The sequence below is a fragment of the Eumetopias jubatus genome, unplaced genomic scaffold, assembly GCF_037043125.1.
Source record: "Eumetopias jubatus isolate StellerSeaLion01/CBP00866 unplaced genomic scaffold, mEumJub1_p1.0 scaffold_15, whole genome shotgun sequence".
Lineage (NCBI taxonomy): Eukaryota > Metazoa > Chordata > Mammalia > Carnivora > Otariidae > Eumetopias > Eumetopias jubatus.
This window is the reverse complement of record NW_028274821.1, coordinates 23,547,517-23,559,768: the sequence shown is the minus strand read 5'-3', so window position 1 is coordinate 23,559,768 and position 12,252 is coordinate 23,547,517. Positions and strand designations below refer to the sequence as shown.

Here is a 12,252-nt window from a genome sequence, read left to right as displayed (position 1 = left end):
TAAGGTAAAGATATGATATGGTGAATAGGTGGAGGAGGAAGGTAGGTTGGAGGCACCTAAAGGGCCATGGAAGGATGGACACATCTGCTGCGCTGGTGAGTGGGGGAAGGGTCATGTGAGTTTCTCTTGCTTGTGTTGTCCCCTGCCCCACCCTCAAGAACCTTTGGTGTCTGTACTAAAGCTCTGTGATGTGGGCCTGGAACTCTAGTCTAGAACGTGTATTCTCAATGCCCAGCTGCCTGAGGCAGCAGTGCATTTCCAATGATGTGAATCATCTTTGTCTGAGAAGCCTTACCGCACCATGGCTGAACTCCAATTAAACTTGCTAGGTCTTCCCATCCTTGCCTTCCTCTGTGGGGTGGGGCTCCTTCTGGTGCTGTGCTACCTAAAGAGGAAACCTTGTTCACCAATATTTTGAAAACAGATGTCAATCAGGTAAGTAAAGTAAAGTCCCTCAGAGATATTAAATTCTTCTTTTCAAATACCTGAATTCAAAGCTAACAATTTCCAAATGATGCTTTTACTGAATCTTACAAATTTTACATTGTATTTTCTTTTCTTTTCTTAAGTAAGTTCTATGCTCAGTGTGGAGTCCAACACAGGGTTTGAACTCATGACCCTGAGATCAAGACCTGAGCTGAGACCAAGAGCCAAGCGCTTAACTGACTGAGCCACCTAGACGCCCCTTATGTTGTATTTTAATTTTCATTTGGTTTAAAATATTTTTTTTCTCTTGAGTCTTTTTCCTTGACTTGTGTATTAATAGTGTGTTATTTAATCTAATCTAAACATTTTGGGATTTCCAGCTATCTTCCTGTAGTTGATTTCTAGTTTAATTCTACTATGGTCTGAAAACATACCTTGTGTGATTTCTATCTTATATTTGTTAAGGTGTGTTTTATGGCCCCGAATGTGGTCCATCTTAGTGAATGTTCCATGTGAACTTGAGAAGAATGTGTATTCTGCCATTTGATGAGGCATTCTATAAATGTCAATTAGATCAAGTTGATTGATGGTGTTGTTTGGGTCAACTACATCTTTACTGGTTTTCTGCCTGCTGAATCTGCCCATTTTTGATAGAGGGCTGTTGAAATCTCCAACAATAACAGTGGATTCATCCATTTTTTTCTTGCAATTCTACCAGTTTTTGCCTCACATACTTTGACATGTTGTTACGTGTGTACATGTTAAGGCGTGTTGTGTCTTCTGGGAGAATTGACCTCTTTGTTGTTATGTAACAAACATAACAACTCTTTACCCCTGACAATTTTCCTTGTTGTAAAGTCTGCTTTGTCCAAAATAATACAGTTACTCCTCTTTTCTTTTAGTTAGTGTTAGCATGGTACATTTTTCTCTGTCCCTTTGCTTTTAATCTATCAGTATCTTTATATTTAAAGTGGGTATTTTATAGACAACATAAAATCAGGTCTTGTTTTTATCTACTCTGACAGTCTTCTAATTGGTGAATTTAGACCACTTCCATTTAGTGCTTTTTAAATATAGTTGAATTAATATCTCTACTAGTCTGTACTGTTTACTATTCATTATACCTATCCTTCCCCTCTTTTCCTGCTTTTTTCTGGTTTTAAACAATCATTATATTTCCATTTTCTCACTTTTGTTAGCATACCAATTATTCTTTGTTTAAAAATATTTTAGTGGTTGTCCTAGATTTTATAATATACATTTACAACTACTCTAAGTGCACTTTCATGTAATGCTATACCAATTCATAGTGCAGGAGTGTCCAGTTCCTCCAGTCCCTAATAACATTGATGCTATTCATTTCACTTATCCATATACTAAAATCACCCAACACGTTATCCTTATTTTTATTAGGTCAGTTGAGAATAAGATGAATGAAAGTTTTATCTTCATTCATTCCTTCTCTTCCTTTCCTTTATATAGAACTGAGTTATTTTCCTTATCCCCAAAGAACTTCTTTTAATATCTTTTGCAGGGCTGGTCTGCTGCTGATGAGTTCCCTGTTTTTATCTGTCTTAGTTTTTATTTCTCTTTCACTTTTGCAGGATAATTTCACTAGATATAAAATTTTGGATTGGTGGTATTGTTCTTTCAACACTAAATATTTCACTCCAATCTCTTACTTGCATGGTTTATGATAATAGGTTATAATTCCTGTTTTCTTTCCTCTAGAGGGTTTTTATTTCCCTCTGGATTCTTTCAAAATTTTATCATTTGATTTCCTACAGTTTGAATATGATATGTCCAGCTATAAACTTTTTTAGTATTTTCCTGCTTGATGTACTCTGAATTTCCACAATGTATGGTTAATCTGTCATTAATTTTGGAAAATCCTTGGCCATTATTACTTCAAACATTTTTTCTGTTCTTTCTTCTCCTTCTGATATTCCAATTACATATATGTTACACATTTTGAAACATAGTTCTTGGATACTCTAGATTTTAGCATTAAAATTTTTCTTTTTCTCTTTGTATTTCAGTTTGGAAATTTTCTACTTATATTTGTGCAAACTCACTTATTCTTTCCTTGACCATATGCAACCTACAGATGAGTCAATCAAAGGCATTCTTCATTTGTCATAGTGATTTTGGTTTCTAACATTTCCCTTTGATTCTTTCTTAGAATTTCCCTCTCTGTTTACATTCCTCATCTGTTTTTGTATGTTGTCTACCTTTTCCATTAGAGCCCTTAACATAATAATCATGGTTATGTTAGATTCCATGTATGAGAATTCTGAAATCTGTCTCATATCTGAATGTGCACCTGACACCTGGTTTGTCTATTCAGATTGCCTTTTCTTGCCTTTTAGCATGCCTTGTAAATTTTCTTTGAAAGCCAAACATGATGTATTGGGTAATAGGAACTGAAGTAAACAGACCTTTAATGTGATGTCTTATATTAATCTGCTTAGGTGTTGGGATGTGTTTAATATTTACTGTAGCTATACATGTCAGAGGCTTCAGTTTCCTCTAGTGTCCTTGTTTTTGTCTCCCCTAGTGTCTTTATGTTTCCCTAAATCTCCTTAAATAGAACCTATACCTTGCCATTCTTTTTAGCTATGATCCTGTCACTATACCAGAGCCCAGTCAATAATGAGGTAAGGTGTCAGGGGAGAGGATATGATTAAACATCAGTCTTTTAATGGGCTTATGTCCCTGGACTGTGATGTTCACAAGTGTTTCAAAGGTATTTTGTTTTGTTTTGTTCCACTCTATAGATGAGACAGGAAGGCTAAAGGGAGCTGGTGTAGCTCGGTAATTTACCTTCTCCCATGTGGCATAAGTCTCTGGGAGGCATTTCCCCTGCTAAGTAGGCTTCTGTTATGGAGAACACTCTGGGAATATTTTCAAATGGTTACCTTTCTCTCCAACCCTACACTCCCCTGCCAGAAGCATGAGCATTTTTTTTTTTTTTTGTAGCTCTTTACTGTGAGAACCAGGTAGGGTTCCTGGTAAGAAAACACATAAATAAGCGGGGGTCCCCCATTAGATTGTGACCCCAGCAGTTTCTCACTCTCATGCTAGCCCATATGCATCCTCCAGCAATTTGTCAAAGTGTCTATTTAAGTGTTCCTACCAGGAAAGCACTGCAGAGCCTCCAGTGGCTTCTGTTCCAGGTAAACTAATCTAAACTATGATTTTCTGCATTGACACTTTCTGAAGATTTGGGGTAGTGGTTTGCCACTATGGTTCCAAGAAAAGTCATCTTTTAGTCTGTTCAGCTTTTTGCTTCTTTCACAGACTGAAGTGATGACTCCCAGGCTTTTTAAATGTTAGATCTGGAACCAGAAGTTGCCCTTCAGAGAATGATTTTTTCTTTTCCTGTTCCTCTCCCCACATTTCCAAATGAGTTTGGTAGGGTCAGAGAAACACCTAAAATGGGAAGTCTAAAGAAAGAATAGACATTCACTCCTCTAGGAAAAGAGATCTGGCAGGGGTAAGGGTTAAGGAAAGACTAAGGTTTCTACTTGAAACTCACAGTCTATGTGGGTATGGTGGCATGTCTTGGGTAAAATCCCAAACACAGGGATTCTACAGTCCTGGATTAGGCTTTTTAGAGAGTCTGGGATCCATGAGTCACAGTCCCATGTCAAGCATCACTTTATCAAGCCTTCCTTCGTGTTGGGGTGATCAGAAGAACAGTGCTGAGCCTCTGAGAAGAGACTGGGGTCTGAGGTATGTCCTAGGATACAGAATCCTACCTGAGGGAGCACAGGTGTGACTGTCAGGCTTCAGTTTTTATGTCATCATTGAACATAGGACTTCTGACTGAGACTATCAAGCGTGGACCTCCCAGACAAAATCCTCCTTTGAGTTTTTCAAAGAAGTAAATATTGGTGGGGCACCTTGGTGGCTCAGTTGGTTAAACATTTGCTGTCAGCTCAGGTCATGTCTCAGGGTCTTGGGATTGAGCCCATATCAGGCTCCCTTCTCAGTGGGGAGTCTGCTTCTCCCTCTCCCTCTGCTTTCTCGCTCACACTCTCTCTCTCTCAAATAAATGAATAAAATCTAAAAAAAAGAATTAAATATTGAGAACATTTTATCACCTTAAAAATTGATAAAAGCAAGGAACACAAAGTTCTATTAATGAAAGCCCTACTATTCTTGGATAAAGAATGTCTCCATTTCTGAGAGAAGAGTGAGAGATGAGTCCCAACCCCTCATTCTTTAATTTTTGTTCTAGCGTCAGGGCAGAGCCAAGAGGAGGAGGAAAGGTGGGACTCTGAAAGGTAAGGTTCTGCCTCTTCCACCTGAGCTCTCCAAGGGTGACCCTTCCTGTCCTTTCCATGATGGCTCAGGTCCATGATCTCTGAGGAGGTCAGCTGCTAGATAGAGTGCCTCTTAGAAAACAGAGGCCTCAGAAGAGAGGCTCATGGAAACATAGTCAGAGTACAAAACCCTTCTCAAATTTCCTGCTCTGACCATCCCTGAACATGAAGCAGTGTTGGGATTAGGCAATGAGTGTTGCCCAATAGGTGGCCATGTGAGATGTCAAGAGTCAGAACTTCTGTCTCCTGACTTTGTGAAAGACTTGTGACATCATGCATACTCAAATTCCTCTTTGAGGTAGTTTAACCTATGTTCTTCATAGGGTGGTTTTCAGTATCACATGGGATAGATAATACATAAAAAAACCCATTGTGAATGATAAAACAATATAAGTCTTGTTATTATTATCATTGATCATGTGACCTTAAATCCAAATTTTTGGAGCTCTCCAAGTCCAATCTACCAAGGGTATCACTGAAGGGACACTCTTCTCAGCTTCTTATAAGATCTCTTGCTTCTATTTTCATCATTCTCCTGGTTTCCCAGGTTGGCGAACTTGCCAGAGTGAAGTAGAAGAGGCAAGAAAGGTGCTTTCTCTTCTGCAGAGGTGACTAAACATTACCTTCTTTCCTCAACCCCCCTTTTAAGCAGAGTCTATGGATTTCTAGGGCCTTAGGAAAGCCTGGAATTGACATGGGTTGGAAAATCATCAGAATTAGAATGTGAAAGTCTTGGGGATGTGGTGTGTGGGGGGACTACCTTTGCCAGATATGCCAGGGTCACATATGTTTGTTCTGGTCCTGGCTGCAGCTTTGTACCTCCTGTCTCCTGCAGCCCCCTAGGCCGGGATAATGATACCATCCACTTTCGTCATCTGTTATGTCCAGACCGCTTCTGTGAGGTGTGTAATAGCACAACTGCTGAGGTCAATCGACTGCTGTTCCTAGAGGCCCTGGAAGATGCTACTTCCTCTGTGACCACCTTGACTTCCACAGATCGTGTGACTGACTCATCATTCACTTCATCCCCTGACTTCTCAGCAGTCTGTCCAGGAGGCCTAATACCAGTGCTTTGCATGAGCCTTCCCCACCCCACCTGGCCCCACCATCTTCTCACCTAACCCAATGATCCCTTTAGCTGACTTTTTCTTACCCTCACCTCCTGGACACTCTCTGCTCCTAGAGGCAAAATGCTTGGATTCTGAAATCCCAGTGAGCCATTCCATATCCCAACCACTTGCCTTTCCTGCTTTCCTACTACAAGACACTCAGAAAGGGGATCTTGTTGTCCAACCAGAGGCCACTTTACCTCTGATTACCATGTCCGCTTTTGACCCCACCATTTCACAAGATTTCAACCTCTTACCAAATCTGTCCCAGACAAGGAATCCCACTGATTCATTTGCTTGTCATCATGCACCACCAACCCGGTCTGTTTCACCACAGCCAGACTGCACTTTCACTGTGACTCAATCTGAATTGATTTCCATCTCAATGAAGCCTGTTCCTGAGAAGTCATCTCCAGATAGCTGTGGTGGGTTGTCCATTTTTGTCCCAAGAATCAGAGGTAGTGACTGTTCAAGCCCATCAATTTCAAAATTCTCCTGTTGGCAGGTCCATGCCAAGAACATGTGCCTCCCCACACTAGCACACTCTGATTTTCAATAAGAGCAAGTCTACCTCCATCTACCAGAAACCTATCTCTGGAGAGACTCTGCTACTAAGCACAAGGAGGTCAGTGCAATTTCTTTCCCTGGCCTTAACATCCAGGCACCCTTGGAGAAACAAATGAAAAAGAGAATGGCTTTCCAGATTTTAGAGAAGAAAGTAAAAGAGGAGGGGCCATTTTCCAAACAAATATGGTCAGAATACCAATGGACATCTGAAGGGAATTCGTTAGAGCCATTTGATGTACAGGTCACAACAGCCCCCAAAACTGGCTGGAACATTGAAGGCAAATCAGAGCAGTTGCATATTTATCAGTAGCTCCTCAATGTCAAATCTTTGGGGGAAAACTTGCATCAAAATATAACCAGTTCTTCTGGGGTCTTCTGTCTTTGCACAGTGAGTCCTTAGTAGCCACTCTCCTGTTTTCTAATAGTACTTCCCCACTTAGAGTCTCACTTTGTCTTATTCAATGGAATTCATAATACCTCTGCATTCAAAATGCAGAATCAAGCATTTCCACCACTTCCTCATTCCTATCCCCTTCCTCTCCTCAGTGTACATCCCCAACCTTTGTCTCAAACCCTGTCCCAATCCCAGCTGCTACCTTTCACTCAGGTGAACATCCAGACCCACTTTCAATCCCACCTCCCATGCATACCATCTTCTTCATCCCAGATTAGGGACTGTGGAATGTCTTTCCATAGATCCAACAATGAGTCAGACTCTCATATCTTGACCAAAAACCAACAGCTGGAATGGCACGTGTTGCAGAAGCAACAGGAAAGTTTGTGGGGTTTAGTCCCTGTGTTCCAGAAGTCTCAAGAAACCATCTGTCCTCAAGCTCCCAGCCTTCCATTGGTTAGCCAGGCATCCCATGCCCATGTATCAGTCTCCATTCTTCCTGGCCATTTTCAGATCACCTATGAACCCCAGGAGACATTGGAGTTACATAGTCGAAGGAAGGTAATCCCACGCTGGTGCCTCCATGACTGTAGAAACCTAGAGTCCCTAGTAATGATGGAGCCTCAGTGTAAATTAACGGAAATCTCTCACCAAAAAGGCAGACATGTTCACTCATAATTCTCTGAGTTTCAGGGCCACAGTAGCAAGGATCTAGCAAAGACTGAACTGAATCTCCCAGGAAGTTTCCATGAGAGGGTCCCAACAAAGTTTCAGCTAAGGAAGGATATGAGGCGAAATCTTGGGTATATCCTAGAGAAGAGCCCAGAAGACAGCCCACATTGGGTCTCAGAATGCTACCCAGTGAAGGGTCGCAGGGCTGCCTTGGAGACAACAAGTAACTGTGTGTGTCATTCAAGGAATCACTCAGGGAATGAATTATTAAATGTCTCAAGGAAGGAGACAGACCAGAATCAAATCAAAAGCACTCTTAGATTACATATGAGCAAGAAGTTTTGGCAGATCACAGCGGGTAGGATTCCTATAGGTGTATGTTATTCATGGCTGGCTGATGACAATACATTGCCTTTCTCTGGGAGTTCCCAGACTACCTCAGAAAACACAAATTCAAAAAAGACTGGTGGGTAGGGCTTACTGCCAGGTCACCACTCTAGAACTTTCTTTCCTTGATCCCAATATATAACAGTTACTAGAGGTACATATTATAAGATTTCGCATGAGTCAGAGGTGGGGTCTACCCCTCAGGGTTCTAGAATCCATAAAATTCTATATGTTGAGAGAAGCCAAAACATGGCCTCTTCCCCAAGTTGACTTTCCCTCCTCAGCCATGCATATTTCTGGGGTGGATTCCAAAGCTGAGTTTTTTTAAACCCCTTGAGGGAAGCTCCAAAACTTTTTTGGGAAACAGGGTGAGAACAGCAAATTCAGTCCCCACCCTGGATCATCCTCTCCCTACTATGTTATCTGTGGGCAATGCAGGACGGGGGGTCCTGAAGGCATCACACTCTCACACTGACCAGAGTCCTGCCCAGTGCATCCAGATACCTGAGTGTGGCAGCCAGACTTTTCAGCCCCTTACACACAGCATCGGAGCTCAGGTCAGACCCAGTGAGACTGTACCAGAAAACACATGTGGCCCAGAGGTGCCCACAAGGCAAGCTGCGGCTGGACATGAGCCAAGGCATGAGAATGTGGGTTCCAGCAACAGAGTAGAAATGGTACAGGGCAAAGTGATGGTGGAGAAGAATTTAGAAGAATTTGCCATGTCCAACCTGTCCACGGATATATTCGACACTGAGGAGCTCTGGACTCTTCAGTCTCAATCTTATGACACCTTGACAACCAGTGAGTTGGAAGCTCCAAAATGAGAAGTGTCAGTAGGAGTAAGGTAGAAACTGCCCTGACCACTGAACATCCATCACCAAAAATACTGGTTCCCCAAGATTCTAAGCTATCAGAGCTGAAAAGACAGCTTCTGAGTGAGTTAAAGTTTAAGTTGGAGAGTGAGGAGCATAACCAGGCTCAAAGATGTCCCACTGACATGCCCCTTACTTCAGATAGCTTGACTTCCAAGGCTTCACTGACTCCGTCCCAGAGTGTCTGCAGCAGGGTCTTGGAAGCATCCCAGGTGCTGCATGTCCAATTGGAGGATAGCAGAATTAGCATGGGGCAGCAGCAGGAGTCCTGGGACTCTAAGGTGGCCTTCCGTAAGTGTCAGACTAAGAATTTCCCACAAAGAAAAAGTGAAAGGAAAGTGAGACCTCAGGATGATTCCAAAGCAAGAAAATGTAGAAGTGAGGACTCAGGAGTAGGGACATCTGCAGGCAGAAAGGAGAGCTACCGTGTTGAGGACAGAAAATTAGAGTGCTTCCCCATCTCTGTCACAGAATGAACAGTTTCCTCCTGAAAGTTACTTCAGAAAAAAGACGAAGCACTTTCTTCAGTGGATCAATTCCAAGAAAATAATCACAGGGCAGCAGGAATGTCCCCAGCAAAAAGGCAAGTTCATGTCAATCTTAGTGCAGCACCAAGACCCAGTTGAAAGTGTGACTACTTTTGTGAGTGATGGGCCTCCTGAAGCTCACAAGCTCATGACTACCACTGGGAAGGTCCTAGAAGAGAAGCTGGCATGTAGGTACGGATCTGAGGCCTCAGCAGTAAGCCAGCAGCAGGAGGAACTACAGGCCCAGGTAGGGCCTGCCCAGAGATACTCCTCCAACTATTGGGCTCTCTCTGAGCCACAACAAAAGAAACGGGCAAGTATCAAGTCCTGCAGCCATGAAGCCGTCTGTGCTGACCAGAACCGTCTTAGCAGTGTCAGACAGAACAGACACAGGGTCAGAGATCCCCGAAAAGTTGTGACCTTCAAGGGCCAGCTATTAAGCCAGAGTCAACCCCCTTCTTCTCTGCCTTCCGGGGAGCCTGTGTCTCATCCAAACCCCACCTGTGTGCATCAAGTATGCCAGGTCCTTTCGGCCACCAGGGGTGACCCTGATGAAAGTACTGTGGTTAGCGATTTGACTCTTCTACTCAAACAGAAAATACTTTTCCAGCACTTCCAGAGAGAAAAATTTCCCTAAAGAAATCATTCCATCCTTGTTAAGAAAGCCTCACAGTTTTCATGACAATATATCCTCTGATAAGAACAACTTTCAGCACAACCAAGAATATCAATCCTCCTCAATAAATGTTTCTTCTAATAGAGAGTGCTGTTCTCTGTGTGCTGCACTGGGACTGGGGCTGGGGCTTGTGCTTAGGGAAAGGAAGAAGTGTGTTCAGCTCTTACTGGTTTCCTCTCTGGCTTCTATAAGTGCACCAGTCCCTTGTAAGAAGCTGGACAGTAGCCTTCTCAGTTTCATCCTGGGGTCCTTTATTTGACCCTGCTCAGATGTCCTGTTTTAAAACATTTACTTTTTTTTTTTCATAAAAAGTACAAAAAGCTTACTCTGAAAACCTTCAGGCCTTTACAAAGTGAGAAAAACCCTTAAAAGTCTAGAACTGGTTCAAACTCTCTCTTCATTTGCTCCCAAACTATCCGTTGGGTGGAATGAGCTACCATGTCATCTAGACCTCACCTCCTGGAGGCTACTCAGGGCTTATTAGAACCCAGTGATACCATTTCAGCATAAGAGTATATGGGATAGCCTTTGAGCATGAAGACAGTACCTCCAGGGATTTTGCCAGGGACATTGTCCTCCTATATGGTGCCTGCCTTCCCAAACATATAACATTTTACACCAAGGTTACAGTAATTTAGGAGTGCATTAATTATCTATTGCTGTGTAATGGATACTACAAAATTTAGTGGCTTAAAAATTACATACTTATTATCTCATGGTTTTTGTGGGTCAGAAATTCAGATGAGGCCTACCTGGATCTTCTGCTTCAAGGCTGTAATTAAGGTGTTCGCTGAGGCTACATTCTCATCTGTAGTCTTGACTGGGGAAGGACCAACTCCTGTACTCATTCACACAGTTGTTGGCAGGATGCAGTTCCTCAAAGCCTGTTGGACTGGGATCCGCAGTGCCTTGCTGGCTCTTGGCTGGAGCTGGCTGGTTCCTTGTCATGTGGGCTTCTCCAACATGGCAGCTTACTTCATCAAAGCAAGGAGAGTTTGCAAACAAGACAGAAGTTACAATCTTTTGTAAACTAATAACAGAAATGACACCCCATTACCTTTTCTTTATTCTATTATTCAGAGGCAAATCACTAAGTCGTGCCTATGCTCAAGGGGAGGGGTAATTTCACAAGGGTGTGAACATCAGGAAGTGGGGATCATTGGAATCTTCTTAGAAGTCTTCCTAATGCAAGGGTTTCTTCTTGGACACCCTACTCAGTTTGCTGAAGCAAAAGTGGCCAAACGTGCCAAGTGGATCCTTGTCCTCATTCATACCAGGTCATCAAGGTCAAAACTGTTTAATGGCTAAATGGAGTAGTGGCTGGTAAGTTAACATCAGAGACTGGAGCAGCAAAAGAAGGAAGGAAAGGTGGTATAGAGAGGTAAAGGTAGTATGCGTTCATCCTGAATGGTAAAGTAAAATGAGCCCTCAGAACCACCTGACTTACCAGTATTCAGACTTAGAGGGGAGGAAAAAGTAGGTGTAATATGTCTCATCCTGGCTCTACCACAGTCTCTCCATTTTGCCTTAGCTCCCAGACCATAGGTCTAAAGAAGTAACCTTCAGCTTTTGTAGACCTAGTCAAGCTTATAGAGGAAGCAAACCCTTCAGGTTGCAAGGTTTAATTTCAGTCCTTATTAATTAATATATTTAATATAGTACATCCATCATTTCAAATTTAACTCTCATAGCTTGAACATCAGAGAGAATTGGTCACCCAATTGATGGAAAAGCCAGTACTAGGGATCTTAGAGCATATAAGTCCCATTTTGAGATATTTTCCATGTACCTATGTTTTGAGCACTTCTAGCTAAGGGAGATGTGAAGGCTGAAAGGGTTAATAAGCTGGGGTCACATAACAAGTCATATCTAATGTCTATTGCTTCCATTCAGAGAAATATTGGATGAGGCAATGAGATACAATTTGGACACTTAGAACACCTAGGAAGTGATCTGTCCAAATGACTTGGTAACACCATCCATGAGTGATCTCATACTTTTTTTCTGCTTCTAGGATTGTTTTCCTTTCTTCCATTTTCCTGTTCCTATGGGAAAGCATCAGGATCATAAAAAACTAAGAAAGTGTATTAGCTGAAAAATGATTGGGGAGATGAGGATCAATTTCTCTAGAAAAAGATGTGCTTTATGCCCACATTCAGGGATCACAGTGTTATGAAATTTTAGGAGAGTGTCATTTACGTGATATAGTGTGGTGCCTGAAGAATTGTCCCTGACACATAATGCAATGGGAATGGGTTACCTGGATTTTTACAACCTCAAGCTTAAACTCT

At 42.2% G+C, this 12,252-nt stretch overlaps 1 pseudogene; it reads left to right on the top strand.

Moving 5' to 3' along the window:
- The first annotated feature begins 301 nt into the window (after window positions 1–301).
- On the top strand, window positions 302–9,922 carry LOC114223356 (spermatogenesis-associated protein 31D1-like; annotated as a pseudogene).
- Window positions 9,923–12,252: the final 2,330 nt, after the last annotated feature.